Source organism: Propithecus coquereli, unplaced genomic scaffold (genome assembly GCF_000956105.1).
Source record: "Propithecus coquereli isolate 6110/MARCELLA unplaced genomic scaffold, Pcoq_1.0 Scaffold572, whole genome shotgun sequence".
Lineage (NCBI taxonomy): Eukaryota > Metazoa > Chordata > Mammalia > Primates > Indriidae > Propithecus > Propithecus coquereli.
The window spans coordinates 169916-183473 of record NW_012151641.1 but is presented as its reverse complement, the minus strand read 5'-3'; the positions used below and the strand labels follow the sequence as shown (position 1 = coordinate 183473).

General features: G+C 48.9%; 1 protein-coding gene across 5 annotated transcripts in view; it reads left to right on the top strand.

Annotated features, from left to right (window-relative positions):
- Positions 1-2117: 2117 nt before the first annotated feature.
- The window catches only part of PPP2R2D (protein phosphatase 2, regulatory subunit B, delta), a 39339-nt gene continuing 27898 nt past the window's right edge, over positions 2118-13558 (top strand). For 2 of the 5 annotated variants that reach the window (XM_012658119.1, XM_012658115.1), the window contains exon 1: positions 2124-2210. The gene's annotated coding sequence lies outside the window, so the exon portion shown is untranslated. Of the gene's footprint in view, positions 2211-13558 lie in introns of all 5 variants that reach the window. The other 3 variants (XM_012658117.1, XM_012658118.1, XM_012658116.1) reach the window with 3 other exon arrangements.

Below are 13558 nucleotides of genomic sequence, written 5' to 3'. Positions count from 1 at the left end.
CCTCCCTCCTGCGGTGCTCTCACCCAGTCTCCTGGTTTGAAATGGCCTCTAAGTGCTCCGGGTTTTACACTCTGACCCTGACTTCCCTGTGTGCTCCAGACTCGCCCGTGCAACGGCCTGTGCTAACAGCTCCACAAGCTTATGGCTGACCTCTGGGCGGTCTGCACCCACCCACACCCATTCCTTCCGCAGCCCTTCCACCCCAGGGCCTGGAAACGCCTTCCTGCCGGGTGAGAGCACCCGGAGTGCAGTCCCTTCTTTCACACTGCATTAATTCCACCCAAAATTCCTGGCCCTGCTTTGCAGTGGTTCTCACCACATCCTGCTGCACTCACAACACGTGCACCCTCATCCCCTTGCCCAGACAACCCTGCTGGCCACCTCGTTGGTCTCCCTGCCTCTCCCCTGGGGTTCTCAGCAGAGTGGCCACAGCAACCCTATCAAAGCCCAAGTCAGTCTTGACCCTCTGCTCACAGCACCGTAGCCTACCTCACCCGGAGCCCAAGTCCTTGAAACCGCCTGCCCACCGTCTGTCCTCTCCCTCTGGCCTCCCGCCTTCACTCTGATCCCTAGCCTCCTCTCCTCTCATTCTTCTCCCCCACACCACTTCCGGATGTTTCTTCCACATGCCAGGAGGTCCTGCTTCCTGTCTCTGCACCCGCTGTTCCCACTTCCTGCAAAGCCTTTGCCAGGCTTCCCCGTGGCTTGCTCCCTCGTCTCCGTGAGACCGTCCCCAACGACCGGGTTTAAAACGCCGGCCCTCCCGGTACACATTCCTGTCCCTCCTTCTCTGCTTTCTCTCCAGCTCCATCTGACTTAAAACGTTTTTCTTTATTTCTTACTGTCTCCCCCGCTGAAATGTGAGCTCCACCGGGGCAGAGGGCTGTCTGCTGTGCTCACCGCCACGTCCCCAGGACTGTGGACAGTGCGCAGCCCAGGACAGGAGCGGGCCATAAGCGACATCTGCGGAGCGACTGTCCCAGTGGTGCAGTGTGGTCGCCGCCAACTTCACACTGTCCCTGAGAGAAGTTGCGATACCGGACATCACCCCACAGATGAACACGGTGCCGGATTTACGATGGCTGGACTTGCGATTTTCAACCTTACGATGACCTACTGGGGTTCTCAACGCGTTTTCGACTTACTGTATTGTTGACTTACCGAGGGCTTACCGGGACTCGGCCCTGCGGTAACCCGGGAGCGCCTGCGGCCCTCCCTGCACACCCGCAAATAAACGATCGGTCCCGTTTCCCTAAGACTGTACTGGAGGCCCCAGGAACCCCTGAAATAGCCATTTGGTGGGCAATGGTGAGCTCTGAGCAGGGGCCCTTAGCAAAAGTGGACAAGGACCTGCCCGGCCTCCGGCGGTCGGGTGGGGCGATCGGCGGGAGGACGCGCTCAAGTACGGCGCACTCCAGGCGCGGCCGGCCCGGATGTCCCGCCCGCTGCCACCGAGCGCGCCCTCCATTGGCTGCTCGGGGAGGGCCCGGGCTCCCATTGGCCGAGGCGCGGGCTGGGGGCGGGGTCGGCCCGGCGAGGGTCCGGCTGGCCGAGGATGCCCTGCCGGAGCCTCCGGAAAGGAGTGGGCGGCAGGCGGCGCTGGTCTTCAGGAGAGCGCCGGGCGCACACCTGGCCGCTGGGACCCACCGAGGGCCGACGGAGCCGCCTGTGCTCGCCGCCCCGGGCTCCGTCGGCTGCTCCCTGAAGCGCCCCCTACCCGGACCGGAGCGGCGCGGAGCCCAAGCCTCGGTTTTGGGGGCGGCTCGCGCAGACGCACTCGGCGCGCCCCCGGCAGCCCCTGCGGCCGCCCCGCCCGCGGCCCATCCGAGGAGGCGGAGAGGGATGACGTCATCCAGCGGGGCGACGGGCATTGGGCGCCATTTTGAAAAGGGAAAAAAAATCCCTCCCCGGCGGCGGTGGCGGCCGGGGCCGAGCGCTGGGCGGCTGCGGTGCGGTGGCCGCCTCCCTGGTCAGCCCTGGTCGGCGCGCCAGTCCCGCGCGTCCCGCCGCCGGCTGCCATGGCAGGTGAGGGGCCCGCGCGGGCCGGGGGGGACAGGAGCAGGCTGGGGCCACGGCCGGCGGCTGTGGCCGGCCTGACCGCCCCGTTGTGTTTGCAGGAGCCGGAGGCGGCGGCTGCCCCGCGGGCGGCAACGACTTCCAGTGGTGCTTCTCGCAGGTCAAGGGGGCCATCGACGAGGACGTGGCCGAAGGTAAGGCCCGCGCCGCTCCGGCCCCGCCCGGCCGCCCGCAGGAGGGGAGGGGAGGACAGGACGGGAGGCCGGCAAGAGGGTGGCCAGGCGGGCAGGAGGGGAGGCCGGCGGGAGGGGAGGCCGGCGGGAAGGGAGGCCGGCGGGAAAGGGAGGTCGGCGGGAAGGGAGGCCGGCGGGAGGGGAGGACGGCAGGAACGGAGGCCGGCGGGAGGGGAGGACGACGGGAGGGGAGGCAGGCGGCGGCTCCGCGACGGCGGTGCTCGTGGGGGCCGGGGCGCAGGCGACCCGTCCCGTGGGCGAGGGCTTATGTAAGGCACCAAGGTCACCGGCGGGCTGGTTGCGGGATCGCGCGGGCCTCGGGCCCTCCGAGCCCGGGCCTGGGGCTCTCCGGTGCCTCTTGCATTGGGCGGAACCGAGGAAACAGCTGCAGACGCTGGGGACTCAGGAAACAGTCGGGCTGGCTGTTCCGAGGAAAAGGAGCACAATAGCTGCGGAGGATGAGAGGGCGCCTCGCACTCGCAGCTCTGTCTTAGTCACCTGTGTGGTCTGGAGCAGGCTGTTTGCCTCAGTGTCTTCATTTTCAGAAAGAGAGTTGGACTACTCGCTTTGATTCTTCAGGTTACTTTCTAAGATTCTGAAATTCTTGAATTTTGCTATGAAGTCTTTCTGCTTTTCCACTGGTATGTTTTGAAGTCCTTACTCTGGAATTTAATCTTGAATCTTATGGTGTTGCTTTAAAGTCGTTGTTTCTTTTCCTTAATCATAGCCTTACATGGGCCAAGCAAAGTTTTAGGGTGATGGGCAGGGACCCAGGGAGTGTCTCCTGCCCCAGCTCCCGGTGAAGCTGTGTGTCATCTTAAAGTTAAAAAGCTATGTTCCTTTCCTCATGCGTAATTGACTGTAGATCTTATTCTTAGAGACTCACGAGTTTAACGTTTCAGATTTAGCGTCATAGTGACTTTTTTCGTTGTTGGTACATCTTACTGAACATTGTAAATCTTTAAGCTCTTCTTAAAAATCATTTGTCTTTGCACCAAATACACTTCCCCTCCCTCAGGTTGCTAACAGCCTCTGGTCACATGTCTGGTCCACTGTCCTGCACCTTGGCCCCTCCCATGACCTTTTGCTCCCTCCTCCTTCGCCCTGGACCTTCCCTTGGCAATGTCTGGGTTGACGCATGACTCTCGAGGACATCTGGAGATCCTTGGCCCAGGGACAAACAGTGCCCAGGTTATGGAGCAAGTAAAACTGTGCTCTGAGAAATTTGTAAAGGTGTATATGGTTTGAGATTGAAACAAGGTCGGTTTTGTATAACCTAAATAGTTTATTGATTGTTTCTTTTATGTTGATTTGAAATATATTACCTTTTTGTTTCATTTTGCATGTGGCAAGTGGATAACAGTTCACCCTTACTCAGGTGTGATTTCTATGGCAGGTAAAGAAAATGTTTGTTTAGAGGTAGGGAGGTAGGAGGGCTTAATGCCCTTATTAATTTCTGGTTTCTGTACTCTTTTTATTTTTTGAAATGTTTTATTGATAAGCTGAAGGAATTAAAATTTAAATCTAACTAAAGTGTAACATTACACTTAGGAAAATAGCATTATTTCCCTTAAAATAATCTTGACAGAAATACTTTGTCCTGTGGATTAAACTGATTGGAACTTTTTGCAATCTTAAACTTCTATTTTAAGTAAAATTTTTAAGTAAAATTCTAAGTAAAATTTTGGATACATCTGAAAGTTTCGTATTTCAGATTGTCATCCTTTTTATAACATTCCTCTGTGGTAACTACTCCATGTATTTTGTGATTATTGTGTGTATGCAAAGCTTTTTATATTAATCCACATATGCTTTGGCCATAGGAACCCTCTGAGATTAACACACTTCCAACTCTTCACCTTTTTGTCAAATGGTTGTGATATTGTTAGTTTGCATTATCTTGTTACCACAGAGTCGATGATGAAGGGAAACACAATCGTTAGTATCTAAGGAATGTTAAGCAACAAGAACCAAGAAGCTGGTGGTGCCCAAACTCAGCCTTGATGGAGAAATGTTGATAAGAGATAATAGGAGATGGGTAATTCAAGGATGTTACTATTGTATACTCATACTTGAACTGTAGAACTCAAGGTATAGTACATTTTATTTGTTTAAATGAGGACAGTCACTTTGGAAGGTTCTTGGCAGAGTCTGTGAAACTTGCAGATGTGCCGACCCCACAGCCCAGCATTTCCTCGTCTAGATCCCTACCCAGGGAAGCATTTCACATGTGTGCGAGAAGACTGGATAAGGAAGCTAAATGAACCTTTCTGACAGTAAGAAATGGAAAGTGACCTAAAGGGCCCTCAGGAATGGAATGGAAAAATATAATATGGCAGAATGCAGTTCAGCGATTAAAAGGACTAACCAGATGTATGTTCGTAAGTGTGGATAGATCTCAGAAATACAATGCCGAGCGTCAGAACAGTCCTTACAGTATGATACAATTTATATGAAGACGGACACAAAAATTAACAGTACTGTACATTCACTAGGGAACATGTACATGTGTGCAAAGGTATTTAAAATAAGACCTGGAAGGATACGGGTGAAATTCAAAGAGTAGTTATCTCAAGGCATAGAGGAGAACACCAGGATTAGAGGTGGCAGGCAGAGGGCACTTTAGCTTTACCTACAGTGGTCTTAACTTTTTAAAAACAATGTATCTATGTATTATTCAATAATTAAAGTAAATTTAACAAAAGATGTTTATGCTATATTAGATGATTAAGTTACAAAAAAAATAAATAAATGGAGACTTTTGGCTTAGGAGGAGTTTTGTAGAAGATTTTGTTGTGGTCTAACTTCAGCTGCTGCAGAGTCCACCGTAACCTGCACTGTGGCCCATCTTCTGTTTTCCCTGCAGTGGGTAATCAGAAAGTGCCTTACGCCTTGTAATCCTAGCACCCTGGGAGGTTGAGGCGGGAGGATTGCTTCAGCTCAGGAGTTTGAGACCAGCCTGAGCAAGAGCAAGACCCTCTCTCTACTGAAAATAGAAAAACTAGCGGGACATTGTGGAGCTTGCCTGTAGTCCCAGCTACTCAGGAGGCTGAGGCAGGAGGATCGCTTAAGCCCAGGAGTTAGAGGTTGCAGTGAACTATGATGACGCCACTGCACCCTACCCAGGGTGACAGAGCGCAATACTCTGTCTCAAAAGAAAAACAAGAAAGAAAGTGCCTTAGAGGTTGCGGCTGGGACTTCACTGGGGACAGTGCCTGGGGCACACAGGGTGGTGCAGGGGAAGGGGAGGCATGCCTGACTTAGAAGGTCATGGAGTCACATGGAAAAAGGCTTTGGTTTTTGTTCTGATTTTCTTTCTGTTTTTAAAATGAATAGTTTTGGGGGCCCGAGTCATAACTTCAGATGCAAATATCAGACTGTATAAAACTTGATTTTTTTTTTTTTTAAGAATTGAGTTTTGCTGTGGATCAGGTCAACCATCATACTAAGAGTCATGATTCCACTTGTCGTCAGATTTCCCATCTCCCTGCAAGTGGGAGTAGAGCTGAGCTCACACGGAAATTATTAACTGTCCTGCTGGTGACCAGGTGTATGAGCAGCAATCAGTGGTGACTTACCTCTTCTGCAAGGTAGACTAGGTGAGCTTGCATGCCTAGGTGAGCAAGAGTCAAAATAGCAAAACCAGGGCAGCTTCCGAAGAAAGTGAGAAGAAAAGCTGTTTGTTTGCTGGCTTGTACATCCAAAATGGTTCTAAATGGTGACCACTTTTTTGAAAGTTGTTGAATGTTTGTGCAGATTTTTCATGCATCTTATGTGGTCCCCTTCATCCTGCTGCTGCTCCCTCTCCTGGAACACTCTTCCTGCAGATGATGTCTTCTGCAGATCACACGGTGTTACCATCCTTGGCTTGTCTGTCTCTGTGAGCTCCTCAGGCTTGAAGCCGGGGTGTTCCCCCCCCTTACCCCCAGCCCCTCATGGGGAACCCAGCAAGAAGGTCACGATAGCTAACAGTTGTTGGGGGCTTATTGCATGCCAGAGATGCTCCAAGTGTGCTGCCTGTGTCAGTTAATTTAATCTTCACAGCACCTGGGAACGTGGGAAATACTGTTCTTCCCGATCTCAGATGCAAAACCAAGGCACAGAGAGCAATTAACTTGGTGTTGCGGCCAAAGTATGGCAGAGCCAGGGTTGGAAGTCATGCAGAATGACGCCAGAGCCCCGTGTGCTGTCCCGCTTCAGTGACCATTGGGTGCCCAGCCTTGGGACAGAGGCGTCCTAAAGCTCAGTAAAGATCGCATTACCAAGCGTTGTATGAAAATGTCTTTGAAAGCAAATGAAAATGAAATGCCTTTCAAGGAAGTACGTATCGAAATGATACAAGATGAGTAACAAGGGTTCAAGAATAGCATTATTTTCCGAGCAGTTCTCAAAATATTTGAAGAATATCCCAGACACAATAAGTAACTGAAACACCTGCGTGTCGAACGAATGCTGCAGTGCCCTTGCGTGTGGACTGTCTTTGAGCGTGGTTGCAGTCTGCTGTCTTGCAGGGAAGCCGTGGGTCTTGCTTGTGTGTTACAGAGAAACGGTGGGAAGGGGCTTCTGCTGAGCCTGGTTTTATGTAGCTCTGCACAGCTTGATAACAGCTGGCTCCTTTCATCTGAGTTTGTAGTTTTAAGTACTTTGACTTTTTCTGTGATGATTTTGCTTTAATCAGTTTCTTAATCCATGATTTAATCTACTGCTTTGAATTAGATATTGACCTTTTTCTAAAGAAATAATTCTAAACAAAAGTAAAGGTTTGTCCGCTTAAGTCAAGCTTGAATCTGGGGAGTTACGTAAATAACATGAGTAGTTGCGTAATCTGGTGGGATAAGCCTTGCTAAGGGGTTTACACAGGTATTTAGGAAAGAAACATTTAAGTTGGAGGTTAACAAAAAGTGAGGGAACTCGGGCATCAGTACCAGGAATTTATTGTGTTTCATTGACTGTAAGATACATCTGATTTCAAAGATATTAAAATTTGGGGAAATATACTTAGAATCGATGAAATACAGTATTGGTGAATGCAAAACTTTTCAGTAATAGTCATTATTTTAGAGTGTTGTGGTTGATTTCTTTTGTGTGCAGACAACGGGCATTTGGTATTTATCATTGATTTTTTTTTTTTCCTCTTTTTTTTTTTTTCCTCCTCCTCCCCTAGCTTTTTTTTAACTCTCAATGGGACATGGTGTCTGGTGGTTTGCAGGACTCCCAGACCGATTTCTGCGTTCCGTCATAGAATGTCCGTTACACCTGTGCCGTTGGAAGAGGCCTCCAGGAAAGCGTCCCCTGGGGAAGGCCATCAAATAGCTAACGGTCTAGTAACGTTCTTGCAGTTTTTATGAGAGCACTTCCTAGGGAGAGTCTGCCTTTCTTAAGCTTTCTTGATTTTTCTAATTCCTGATTTTAAATGGTTAGTGGCTTTGAGGGAAGTTCTGGGTTCAGTTCATTTGCCGTTTATCGGCTCAGAAGGCCCCTCTCCGAGCCGCAGCTTGCTCATCTACTGATAGAGGTGAGATCAGGAAATTTTGTTAAGATCAAACAATGTGCAGTGTTTTTATAACCTGTAAAGTGCTGTTCTGGTGCTAGAGACAACTGTTAATTAATTCTATGTATTTTGAGGTGTTTGGGTTTGGTTTCAGCTGTATATAAACACAAAAATAGCAGTTTTTTGTTTTTTTGCTGACCTCCCTCTTCTCTCCACCTACCCCAGATCCTTTCCACTGGGCTTAGCCTCTTGGTTTTTCTATTATTATTCAGTGATTATTCACATCCTTGATCTTTGCTGCTGTTTCTTTCCCAACCTAGAATATTCTTTTTGCTTCCTGTCTGCTCTCCGTACCCTACCAATCCTGACTCCATCTCTCATGCCAGCGGCTTTGAATCACGGCTCCAGCCGCCCTTGGCGTCCAGTGTTCTCAGAGCCTGAGCCTTCCTTTCACTCAGCGCACTGTGTTGTGTAGCAGATGCCCGTGTGCTGCCTCTGGCTCCCTGATTTTATCGCGTGCGTTAGGCTCAGCTCTTCAGCGTGGTGCTGATCGGGAAGGAAAGTCACGATAGATGGAAAGGCATTGTGCAGACAGAATTTGGTACAGATCCCGTTTTTCTCCCTTACTGGCTGTGTGTTAACTTGGCAAGTTACTTACCTTCTGTTCCTCCTCTGTGAAACAGGGGTACTATTATCTGCGACCATTACAGACAGGGTGACCGCGAAGACTGCAGAGAATGTGCAGAAAGCTCTGGCAAACAAACACAGTAACTGGTAAACTGTTCAGATGTCGTTGTCTTAAGAGACTCTTGCATAAGAGAATAGCTGACTCTGTTCCCCTCGAGGGAGCCGGGTTAAGAAAAACGAAGGGTGTTTTAGGGGCAGGCTTTCAGCTTAGTGCATCTACGGAGTTCACAGCAGCGTTCTGAAGGGCTGCTAGTGCTGGGTGCTGCAAATAGAGAGCCAGTTCCTACCCTCAGGAGGCTCCCTGTTGAGACAGACATCAAGCAGGGGGGTCATTGCACCGTAGCTGGGACAAGGGCACGTGGGGAATGTGACAGAAGTGCCTGGCACACAGACTAGGTAGGGAGTGGAGGAGAGAAGAACGTCCTGGGGGCGAGGGCTCCAGTGGGGGTTGCAGAGAGCCTGGTGGGTTCTGGGCGTTCAGTGCTGGACGCTGTCCTCCGGCAGAGCGAGGAGTGGTGGGCAGGAGGCTGGCGGCGGCCAGAGGGTAACGAATACGGCCTTGAACACTGCCCTGAGAACTTGCTTTGAGGGATTGTGAGCCTTCAAGGTCCTAAGCAGAGAAGTGACATCCACTTTATGTTTTTAGGAACGTCACTCTGGCCTTCAGAACATGGGTAGTAACAGGTAACATGGAGGCAGAAGTGCCAGTTAGCAAGTTACTGCAATGATAAAGCTGGAAACGGGGCTTACCCTGCATCTGGGCTAGGCAGACTTTCTTATAAAGGGCCAGATAGTAAATAGGCTTTGCAAACCAGTCTGTCCCTATTATAACTTCTGAACTCACCTTGCCTCTGTAGCAGGACAGCAGCTGTGGACCGTGCAGAAAGGACGGGCGGTGTGCCTGCACAGCCAGCCGCGTCCAGAAACAGGCAGCAGGCAGCCGGCCCCCACTCTGCACTGTTAGTTCTGGAACACTGTCATACTCCTTGTTGGTTGGTTTGTTTGTTTCTGGAGACAGATCTCGCTCTGTCGCCCTGCCTAGAGAGCAGTGGCATCATCATAGCTCACTGCAGCCTCAGATTCCTGGGCTCAAGCCATCCTCCTGCCTCAGCCTCACTTTTATGCTTGTAATAATTACTGAGGATCCAGAGAACTTTTGTGTGCGCTATAGCTGTCGATATTTACTATGCTTGAAATTAGAACAACCTAAAGTATTTATTATTTCACTTTAAAATAATAGTAATAATCTACTACATGTTAACAGTTTTAATGAAAAACAAAAAAGATTTTGCAAGAAGAGTGCCATTGTTTTACACTTTTGCAAACCCTTTAAAAATATATGGCTTAGTAGATGATAGCCGGATTCTCAGACCTGCTTCTGAATTCAATCTGTTGCAATTGCCTTATTGAAATAAGTAAAGAAAGTGTGACCTCACACTTACATGTAGTCAGGGAAGGGAGGCGTGATTGACAGCCTTTTCAGATAATTGTGCACACCGTTTTGCAGTACAACATAACTGGATGGGTGGCTGGTTTTCTTGTTCAAGTTCAGTTGCACTTCGGAATCAATGAACTTTTTATACCCTGTTACATGAGAATCCATAGGGGGTTTTTTGTTTTGTTTTTGAGACAGGGAGGGTCTCACTGTGTCGCCCTGGCAGTAGTGTCATCATAGCTCACTGCAACCTCGGACTCCTGGACTCAGGTGATCCTCCTGCCTCCGCCTCCAGAGTAGCTGGGACTGCAGGTGAATGGCACCACAGCTGGCTAATTTTTGTATTTTTGTAGAGGCAGGGTCTTACTTTTGCTCAGGCTAGTCTCGAACTCGTGGCCTCAAGCGATCCTCCCGCCTCAGCCTCTCAAAGTGCTGGGACTACAGGGCTGAGCCACTGCCCCTGGCCACCAAATTCTTGGTAACCAAAGTTGATCAGTCATTCTTTCAGAGAAAAATGGCATTCCGTGAAAAAAAGAAAGGCTAGTTCAGCTTGTATGATGTTGTTAACAAAAAAGCACTAAACCCCGTAAAATAATTTAAAGAGGCTTATCCATGAGCATGGCCCAGGAATGCACAAACCCAAGGAACCTTGAGTAAGCGGTCTGGAGGCTGTTGGGTCACAGTTTTGGTTTTATGCATTTTAGGGAGATGGGAATTATAGGTATGATCATGCATCAGGACACAGAAGGTATACATTGCTTTGACCCAGAAAGGTGGAACATCTTGCAGTGGGGACATACAGGTAGATTTAGAGATTCTTTGCTTTGTAATCGGTTAAAGAAACAAAAGTTTGTCTAAAGCCTTGGGGTCGGTAGAAAGGAATGCTTGAGTTAGGGGGTCTGCCGTCCGTCATGTGATGCTAGGCCAGAGTCAGGGTGGAAAGTAAGCCACATTACACCGGATTAATAAAAAAAACCTGTTTAATGAGACTTTAGGGTTTGTAAGGCCTGACTTAGCGTTTGCCTTGCATGGCCTCGGGTCCTGTTTGTAATAGAGTATCATTGTCACAAAGAGTCTATTTTGTCAGTCTTAGGGTCTCTGTTCAACATCAATGCTGGTGTGCCTAAACTCCAAAAGGGAGGGGTACAAGGAGGCGACCTCCCTTCCCATCATGGCCTTGAACTCAGTTTTAAGGTTTTTCTGGGGTCCCCTTGGCTAAGATGGGGTTTATTCAGTTTGGGGGGGCTTAGGGTTTTAATTTTATTAATAGTTTATATTGTGAAATATGTATTTGGTCTTTGCCTCCATTTCCTGACACACAACTCCTAAGATTCTTGGGGTCTTCAGTGATAAGTGTCTTTTGTATGCAGTGAGTTGACTGATGGCTGTAACCTGTAGGTAGCTTCAGGATTGGGGCTAGTTACCAGGAAGACCTGGGCTGAAATAGAGGGTTGGGATTTCCAGCCCCACCCTGCCCCCAGCCTCGATCGCCAGTGACCAATGATTTAATCAGTTGTGCCTGTGCAAGGGCGGGGTTCGAAGAACTGGGTGGCTGAGCCTGTGAGGTTTTTGGAGGGTGGTGGCCTGGGCGCTCTGCGTCCCTTCCCCACACCTCGTCCTGTGCGTCTCTTCATCTGCATCCTGTGTAGTATCCTTTATATTCATAATAAACCGGTAAACATGAGTGTTACTGGAGTGCCGTGAGCCACTCCAGCAGATTCACTGAGCTCGAGGGGGGGGTTGCAGGAGCCCTGATTTACAGCCGCCTGGTCAGAAGCGCTGGTGGAACAGCTGGGGCTTGCAGTTGGCATCAGAAGTGGGGGCAGTTTTGTGGGACGGAGCCCTCAGTGGGGTCTGACACTTGTTGGGATGGAATTGGATTGGCAGACTCCTGCCTGGTGGGGAGAAATCCACACACATCTAGTGTTGAGAGGGTGTTGGGAGAGTTTAGCTGGAGAAACAGGGGTTTTCTAGAGCAAACAACTGCATGTGCTTTCCCTTGAGACAGCTGTCGTACTTGGGATGCAGCAGAAATACTTTTCATTTTGCCACAGAGAATACTGAAAAGACATGGAATTAAATAAAATTAATTATTTTAACTGTTCGTCAAAGACCTTCCTAAGTAAAACTGGTTTCCCTTTTTTTTTCCTGCATGCGCAGGGCGTGAAGGATACAGTGACGGCTAGTGCCTTAGGCGCTGTGCCAGGACTTGTGCTGAGTGCCCACAGTTCCACCTACCCCTGCTTCTGCTCACCCGTGGAAGTGACAGCACAGTGACAATGACAGATAATGTATTAGTGTTCTATAAACGGTTTTGACCTCATGCACCCCCCCCCCAGAGGTTCTTGGAGACCCTCGGGTCTGGAGACCACTCTTAGAGAACTGCAGCTCTAAGGCAAGCTGTTGGCAGTAGGAATGTCACAGGGCAGGATAATGGCCCCCTCTCATCTGTACTAGATTTTATTGTTTTTGTCTCAGAATACAAAAAGAGTATTTATTATTTAAGCAAATCGAATGATGCAATGTATCAGGAGCGTGCAGTGAAACCCCTCATCCCACCCCTGCCCTGTAGTCCTCCTCACTCAAAGTCACTGCCCTCATCCCTGTGTCTCTTTTTAGGCCGTTTCCTGTGTGTTTACCTAATCGTTTATATTTTAAAATTTAGTTTGTGCATAAGCAATAGTTTTTTATTTGACAAACGTGGAACTTTATTTTTAACACTGTTTTGCAACCTGCTTTTTTTCATTAACAGTGTGTAATTTAGATCTTAGAACCAACCAGGCTTTCTGCCGTGTGTGCGCTCGAGCTCATTTGACTCTGCCTGGCCCCTGGAGATGTGCGTGCTGCTGTATTGCCTTTGCTTTGCAAACGAGAAAATTGAATCTTGGGAAGGTTCAGCTGCTTGGTGAAGGTCTCAGAAGTAGTGGGTGCTGCAGTCACGATTTCCATCCACGTACTCCGAGTCCAGAGCCCATATTTAAATATTTGTAATTAGACTACCTTCTTACGTGGCTCTATCTCATCCTTTCGATGGCTGCATCGTATCGCCTCATTTGTTTACCTGTCCAGTGTTTGCTGTTACTGATGCTGCAGTAGAGTTCGTCCTTCCATCCACCCATGTGCAGGTGTTGCGGGTGATGGACATCCAGGAGTGGGCGCCCAGTGTCAGAAGCCTTATGCACGGGTCTTTGGATGCTGCCAAACTGCCCTCCACAAGGTGGTGGCAACTTAAAACTTCCCCAAAAGTCCTCTTCCCCCACACTCTTACTGAGAACGTAAGTCCTTTTAGTTGAGCTATTTGTTTGTTTTTTTTTTTTGAGACAGAGTCTCACTCTTTTGCCCGGGCTAGAGTGAGTGCCGTGGCATCAGCCTAGCTCACAGCAACCTATTTGTTTGTTTTTTTTTTTTTTTTTTGGTCTTACCACTTGTTTGGAAGCTGAAATCAGGCAGCAGCATTAGGAAGTAAACCCTTACAAGGAACTACATTTTCCTCACCACTTGATTCTACAATTTTAATGAGCATAGAAAATTGCTTAACTCTTAAAGCATCTGAATGTGTCTTAAAATAGGAATCTCTAAATACTTTTAAACCTCAGTTTTATTATTTGTTCATTATTTCCCGTTTATGATGCAAATAGAAAACCAAATATTAAAGAACTACATCTTTATCAGGGAAACTCTTTCAATGCTGTGCTA